At 39.9% G+C, this 7,967-nt stretch overlaps 1 pseudogene; it reads left to right on the top strand.

Annotated features, from left to right (window-relative positions):
* The first annotated feature begins 4,091 nt into the window (after positions 1-4,091).
* On the top strand, positions 4,092-4,734 carry LOC109572217 (sentrin-specific protease 8-like; annotated as a pseudogene).
* Positions 4,735-7,967: the final 3,233 nt, after the last annotated feature.

Below are 7,967 nucleotides of genomic sequence, written 5' to 3'. Positions count from 1 at the left end.
CAACTGGTAAAGAATCCACTTGCATTTCAGGAGACCCTGGTTTGATTTGCTGGTGTTTCAGTCTGTAAAGAATCCACAATGCAGGAGACCTGGGTTCGATCCCTGGGTTGGGACGATCCCTTGGAGGAAGGCTTGGCAACCCACTCCAGTATTCTTGCCTGGAGAAGCCCCCTGGAGAGAGGAGCCTGGCGGGCTGCAGTCCATGGGGTTGCAAAGAGTTGGACACGACTAAGCAACTAAGCACAGCATAGCACGAACATTTCCAGGTGGCTCAGTGGAGAAGGAAATGGTAACCCGCTCCAGTGCTCTTGCCTGGAGAATCCCAGGGTCAGGGGAGCCTGGTGGGCTGCCGTCTATGGGCTTGCACAGAGTCGGACATGACTGAAGCGACTTAGCAGCAGTGGTAAAGAATTCCCCTGCCAATGAAGGAGACTCAGGTTTGATCCCTGGATCAGGAAGATCTTCCAGAGAAGGAAATGGCAACCCACTCCAGTATTCTTGCCTGGAGAATCCCATGGACAGAGGAGCCTGGAGGGCTACAGTTCATGGGGTGGCAAAGCGTCAGAGACCACTGAGCACAAGCTCATAGGAGCATGATAAATAAAATTACCAACACTATAAAAGCATGACAAGTTTGTACCTAATAGCCTGGGAGAAAGGAAGCCAGGAAGTATTCTCAAAAGAAGTGATATGGAAGTCAATCCATACCTGAAAGATGACTAGGATTTATTAAGGCAAAGAGGGATGATTATTCCCCTAGAAGAAATGACATATGGTAGATACTGATACACAGAAGTAAGTGCAAACTGAGAGAAAGAGAGAAAATTCAATTGAGATGAAAAGGCAGGACTCACTACGTGATATTTATACAGCTTGGCCAGTGGTTTTACCTCTGCAAGCAGATTTTTAATCCACCTCATTGGGATGAGTGAGGCTTAAGTGAGATGGCACATGAAAGTTCTCAGAAAAGATTGTTTTACTTAGAAAAGTTAATCTTCTCTGGCTGATATCAAGGAAAACAGGTTTGTCCCTCATTGTTATTAAAGTCCCTCCAAAATACACTGTGAATATTACTAAAATACAAACAGACTGTATTTAAAATACTGAAAATTCTAACTCTGTAATCAAGCTGCAACTATTCACTTGATCATTCTTTAATGTCATGAATGATTTGTTTTAAAATATGAAAAAAAGTTATAAAGTACTACAAATCTGTGAGAAATACTGATACTATTATCCCTACAATAACAGTTATGTGAATTGCCAAAATGATTAATGTCTATTACTTCTCTGAACTGTTTCAGTTGTTCATAAACAGACTTATAGGTATGAGATTTGGGGCTGTTCTGTGTCTAAATTTGCTCAGTCGTCAATAAAATCAAGGTACAAGCCTGATATCTGACCATCAGATTTCACTTCCCTGCTGGCTTCCCCATTGTCCCCTCCTCCTCATCCACTTTATTCTCTAGCTGTGAGAAAGGCAATATCCTGCTTGTGATATTGGGCTGAAGAAAATCTAACAGGATTGAGAGCTGAAAATTTGCTTTGTTTTGTTTTGAATTTTAAGACAATATACTGGGGCTAATTTTTCACTCCTGTAAAATATTGCTATGCAAATCCCTATAAATTATTCTAAATTTTTTTTTCCATTTAAGTTCCTGTGTTTCTTTTCTTTGCAGTATTACCATTTGAAGGTGACACTTGTATACTGATTTAAAGTTCTTTCAGCTGAAGCTAAAATAGCAAACCCCATGGATGACATGTTACTGGATGTCCTGTGCATATGTAGGTGAGAGAAGGAGAAAGTTACAGGCACATCTCACCCTTATCCTAAGGACCAGGCTATTTTATTTGGATCAGAATTCTAAAAGATTAAAATCTTATAAAATGGGGCCTGGGGGTGTTATTTCTTAGATATACAAACTGAAGAGCTTACAGATGCATTTATAGAATGCCCTGGATCTTCATTATAGTAATTATTTAGGGCTTGATGCATAGATGAAATTTTATTTGCCTTATTTTAATAACTGCTGAAGCCCATATTAAGTACACTGGAATTTATTACGCTATTCTCTCTGTTTTTATATGTATTCACAATTTTCATAAGTTTCTGTTGATTTGTTTACCCAGTGTCGCTTTACCTGGAGCTGTACTATCTCTCACCTGTATATCTTAGATCAGACATAGCCATCAAACTTCTGCCTCATTTCTACACCCTCCTGTCTTCCTCCAGCCTGTGCATGGTCTATGCGGTCACCTCAAGGTCTACAAAGAATTGAGTTTAACTCTAGCATTTAATTCAGAGAAATGGTAACCCACCTTTTGCCTCAAATCTGAACTATACTCCTCATCCTCATTTGCCAGAGTTCTGTAGTAAGCATTTTCTTGGTAATATTAAGAATATGACACCATACGTCCTATTAGAATATCTCTCCTTTGGTGAGAGAAGGAGGAACAATAGCTGGATTAAGGCAAGATCTTTATATTGGTCCCTTAGCCTGGCATATTTTTTTTTTTTACTTGGCCCTGCCGTAGGCATGTAGGATTTTTATTCCCAGACCCAGGACTGAACCCAGGCACTCTGCAATGAAAGCGTGGAGTTTTAACCACTGGGCTGCCAGGGAATTATCTCTCAGATACTTTTTCAATAGCACTTCCTGCTTCAAGTCAATTATCAGGCTACTCATTCTCCAGACTTTCTCCCAGGGGACAGAGTGGGCATACTTTCTATAATTCAAATCTGAACTTCTGCTATACCCTTCCATGCATATTGTTGATTATTTCCCCTCCTGCCTCTGAAATGCCTCCTCCTTCAAGAAGTGATAAAATTCCTTGTTAAGATACACATTATCCCATGTGTTGTGCTGGTTCACCTGTCATCATGTCCAGTTTCAGGAGAATTTTGGCCAGATCTCAACTGTGCCTCACTTTTCCCATCTCTGGGCTTCCCTTATGGCTCAGCTGATAAAGAATCCATCTGCAATGTTGGAGACCTGGGTTTGATCCCCGGGTTGGGAAGATCTCCTGGAGAAGGGAAAGGCTACTCACTCCAGTATTCTGGCATGGAGAATTCCATGGACTTAGTCCATGGGTCTCAAAGAGTCAGACACGACTGAAAGACTTTCACTTTTCCTTTCTCATTTCCCTGTGAACATGCCAAACAATTGCATTTTCCATTATCCCAAGCTCTTTAGCATGTCTTATTTTTCCTTAAGAAGTGAATCAATATTGAAATGATTTGTACTTCAATAAGACTAGAAAATCTTTAAATCACTTGGCAGAGATTTTGTGTATGTATGTATGTGTGTGTATTTATGACTTGGTATATTAACATTTCCATGGCCAACAAACCTTCTGAAAATCTTTTTAATTGGTACAGTGTTCCACACCACCCAAGTCAAAAAACAAGCTCTTTCTCATGGTTTGCAAACACTACCAGACCAGGCAAAGTTCCTCTCTCTTAACTCCAGCCATAGCGTGTCCTGTTAATCTAACCATTATTAATAATGGACTATACACATTGCCTTCATTACCATTATGCTTACTCTTTCCTCTCAAATTTCTACTTTACCCATCAGCTAATTCTGATTGTCTTTTTTGATTCAGCTCAGTCATCATCACTTTCTAAAAGTTTCCAATGTATTTCTCTATGAGGCTCTGGTTGCAGAGACACCACTTCATATCTCTCTTACTGTCTAATAGTGACTATACTTCTCAAATGCAGCTTAGAGACTTCCCAGAACTCCTGATGCAGTGGGTCTGGGTCCCCTGGTCAGGGAACTAGATCCCACATGCTGCAACTAAGAGTTCTCATGTTGCAACAAACATTGTGCAATGGAGATGTGCTGCAACAGAAATCTGGAGCAGTCAAATATATATATATATCTTTTAATGTAGCTTAGGTAGGAAAGAGTATGAAACCATCCTTGGATGTCTTGATAATGAAATATCTACCCTTTCTATTTATTTACAGCAAATTTTATCAAGATTATGTGTGTGCGTATATATTTTTCCATTAAAATGGGCTTTTTTTAGCCAGTACAGAACTGTTTGGAGGCGGGTAGGGGTGGTGAGGCCCAAAGCAGCTTCTGGAATTTCTGAGCAGCCCTGGTCGGTACAAAATGGACCTAGTAGTCTTGAGTTACACAGACAGTCTACTGCAGCAATCAAATGTCTCACTACTGGATCCTCCAAGCTGGCTCAATATCCATGTTATTGGGTTTGCCTTTCAGTACTTTTCCAACAGTCAATTTCATGACTGCTCTGACCACTCAGTTCATCAAGTGCACTGGCAACCCAGCAGAGATAGCCATGTTCCTTGAACCCTTTAACCTACCAAATAAGAGAGTTATATATTTGGCCATCAATGATAACTCCAACCATACAGCTGGGGGAACCCACTGGAGCTTGTTGGTTTATCTACAGGATAAAAATAGCTTTTTTCATTATGATTCTTACGGTATTAGTCACTCATTTCATGCAAAGCAGGTAGCAGAGAAACTAGAAGCTTTCTTAGGCAGAAAAGGAAACAAACTGGCCATTGTGGAAGAGAAACGCCCTCCTCAACAAAGCAGCTATGACTTTGGGATGTATGCAATATGTAACACTGAGGCCTTGTGTCAGAACTTCTCCAGACCATAGCCAGAATCACTATGGCAGCTACTCACTCCTACACACATCACAAAGAAGAGAGAAGAATTTAAGGATCTCACTGCCAGACTTGCTAAAAACTAGCTATTGAAATATATTTGACTTTTGAAGTCTCTTCTTTCTGCCTGTCCCCATGTATTGGAAGACTGCAGTCTCAGTGCCTGAGGAAAGATGTCTTGGAGAGGAAAGCTTAGAAAGCTTACTTTCACCTAAGAGAACGTTGTCCTCTGCATTATCCTAATGGAAAGTGTCAGTTTAACCCTAACTTCAGAGCAATATGTTCTTTGAAGATGTCTTCAAAATATGCACCAAAACTGATTAATTCCCTTTTGGGATCCCTTATCTACATTGGTTTATTCCAAAGAAGAAAAGATTGATCTGTAAAACAAATTAAGAATATGTGAAACACAGAAGCAAGAAAAAAATCATAGAGAAACCAAAATCTTACTGCACAGCCCACATATTTCAAGAGATCAACTGACTAGAAACAGATCAAGACCTAACCTGATTCAAGATCAAAGTATTATAAGTTACTCAGTTCTATGATCCCTCTTCCATTCAACAAGCAAAGGCTTTCCCAGCTATAACCTTTGTTATTACTTGATAAAGATGGGGTTAGCCCATAGTCACTCATCTGATTCCTGGAGCACTTTAAGAAAGGGGATATCTTAAATAACTTTGTTGAAATAAATGTTTATGGTGGACCTCTTGTTTTACATCTGAAACTTATTAAAAGTCAGTTTATTTTTGAGATATAAGGGAGAAAAAGTGACCTTTCTCAACTCTTTCACTTAATTCAAAATGCAGACAATGTAATTTTTGAAATGTGAAACCAAGATAAAATGATACTATTCCCTCTGAAAAAAAAAAAAAAAAGTATTCTTCTCAACAAGAAGACTTTTCTTGGAATTAGCATTGTGTCAGCCATTCTGCTAGACAGTTGCAGCAAATAGTAGTCATCTATTATCATCCATTTCAATCAGAGACAATCCCATTTCTAGTTGCTGTTTTTCTAACTCCTGACCTTACCCTCTGTCAATATAAAAAGAGATGGATAAACAATAGCTCTATTAAGGGACTTCTCTGATGGTCCAGTGGCTAAGACTTCGCACTCCCAATGGAGGGTGCCTGGGTTCAATCCTTGTCAGATAACCAGATCCCCCATGTTGCAGGTAAGAGTTCCCATGCAAATAAGAGTTCCTATGATGTAACTAAAGATCCTGCATACCATAACTTAAAAAAAAATCACACATGCTGATGGAAGACCCTGAGGGCCTCAACTAAGAAGACTTGGGGTAGCAAAAAAAAAAAAAAAAAAGCTTTATTAGGAAAATTGTAACATTCAACAAAGTACTTGCTTCCTATCTTTGAGTCATGGAGAGAACTGTTAGGGAAAGGGACATGAGGTCTTCATAAAACAAAGGGAAGTAACTTTGGAGAGTGACATTTGGAGTAGAGGATTCATCCCTTGAGGATTTTGGGGGGGTGAAATTTCCATTGATAAATATGAGACAGACACTGGAACAAGCTTGAATCTTGGAAAAAAAGATGAATGCATAAATGAACAAACATGAATGAAAGCTAACTTTATTGCCTTTCTGCTGTGGGCCTCACCTACTGCTGTATTCAGCAGCAACTTCCTAAGGAACACCTGTCCTGCGCTTGGTATGGAGCTAGGTAGTGGGGTTTCAAACGTCAAGAAAATATATCCAATCAAGGTTTTGCCATCATAGAGCTTACTGACCAACTGGGATGCAAGTAATTGCTCATCAGTATATTGAAGCTGACAAATGTCTGGAGAGAGGAAATACTGGGGACATGGAAGAATATATGCGTGCATGTAAGTCGCTTCAGTTGTGTCCGACTCTGTGACCCTATGGAATGTAGCCCGCCAGGCTCCTCTGTTCATGGGATTCTCCAGGCAAGAATGCTAGAGTGGGTTGCCATGCCATCTTCAAGGGCATCTTCCCGACCCAGGGATCAAGTTTGCATCTGTTGTGTCTCCTGCATTGGCAGGTGGGTTCTTTACCACTAGAACTACCTGGGAAGCTCAGAAGAATGTATAAGATAGGTTATTTCTTTTTTGTTGAAGTTATCCTTCTAGTCTATAAGGACTGGCTTGAGAGCTGGGAAAAAAAAATACAGGGTAATATATAGAGTTATTTTTATGGATACCTAGTGTTTAGAACTGAAGTTCATACTTACTTATATATACAAGGAAAGAAGACAAGATTTGAAGACAAAATAATAAATATTAGACCCAATTCTGCCACTTTACTAGGGAGTAACCTTGAATAAATCACATCACCTCTCTGACCTTGAGTTTCTTTGCAAAATGTAAGCACTGGTACCTAACTTAGATTCCAAGGGCTGTGAGAGAGGCTCAGTTAAGAAAATAAAAGGGGAAACAAACATACTTTGCAAACCAACAAGACCTGTGTGGATTTTGTTATTATTAATAGTATTGTTGCTATGTGAAGAAGTCTGGGACTGAGCAGGTTAAGACTAGTATTAATTTATATAACTGAACAAATGGACGGCTCTGGTCTGCTACTTCCGAAAGCTCCCTGCATTTCTATACCAGTTTCCCTTTTAGAAGAAAAATGAAATAGTTGTTTTTAGACTCTGTTTAGAACTTTTTGGTGATGAAATTTCCATAGATAAACCTAAGACAGGCACTAAAACAGACTTGAGTCTGTTTGGGGCTGGTAGTGAACTTTGTCAGTGCTCTGCCCAAACCGTTATCCCAAATCCACCCCCAACCCTTCTTACCCGTTCTGCGTGGCCCTGTGCAACCTGTGTCTCTTCCGTCTTGTATCTGTTACCTTCTTATAGGACAGCCTTTGGTTACTGGAGCTGCTTTTACCTGAAAGGACAGAAATTAGAATTGCATGGTTGTTTACAATTCACACAAACCTCCAAATAGGGGGAACTCAAAGACAAGGAGGGACTAACTCAGGACTATGGAAGATCAGTTCCCCCCCTAGAGTTCAGACAGAGCTCATGTACTTACTGAAGTGAAGCTGAGACTGTCCTTAAAACTTTACCCTTGTTTGGCTTGTTCCTCTTGCCAAATTCTCCCCATTTCCTATTGTCCAATTTTCCCTGTTTCTCTTTGAAGTATGTTCTTAATACATGATTCTCCTTTCTGTGTCTGCTTCTGGGAACCTGACCTCAGGTAAATCCCCTGAGGAGCTAAGATACAGATACTCTAAGCAAGTGGCTAAGGAATCCCAGCGTGGATTTGTCTAAGTAAGTGGGAGAAAAACGACTGTGGAATAGAGACAATTATTTTGGCAACAATAGAGGCATTATCT

This window comes from Bos indicus, chromosome 18 (assembly GCF_029378745.1).
Source record: "Bos indicus isolate NIAB-ARS_2022 breed Sahiwal x Tharparkar chromosome 18, NIAB-ARS_B.indTharparkar_mat_pri_1.0, whole genome shotgun sequence".
Lineage (NCBI taxonomy): Eukaryota > Metazoa > Chordata > Mammalia > Artiodactyla > Bovidae > Bos > Bos indicus.
Note: the sequence above shows the minus strand (reverse complement) of the source record. Positions and strands in the feature narration are given on the sequence as shown.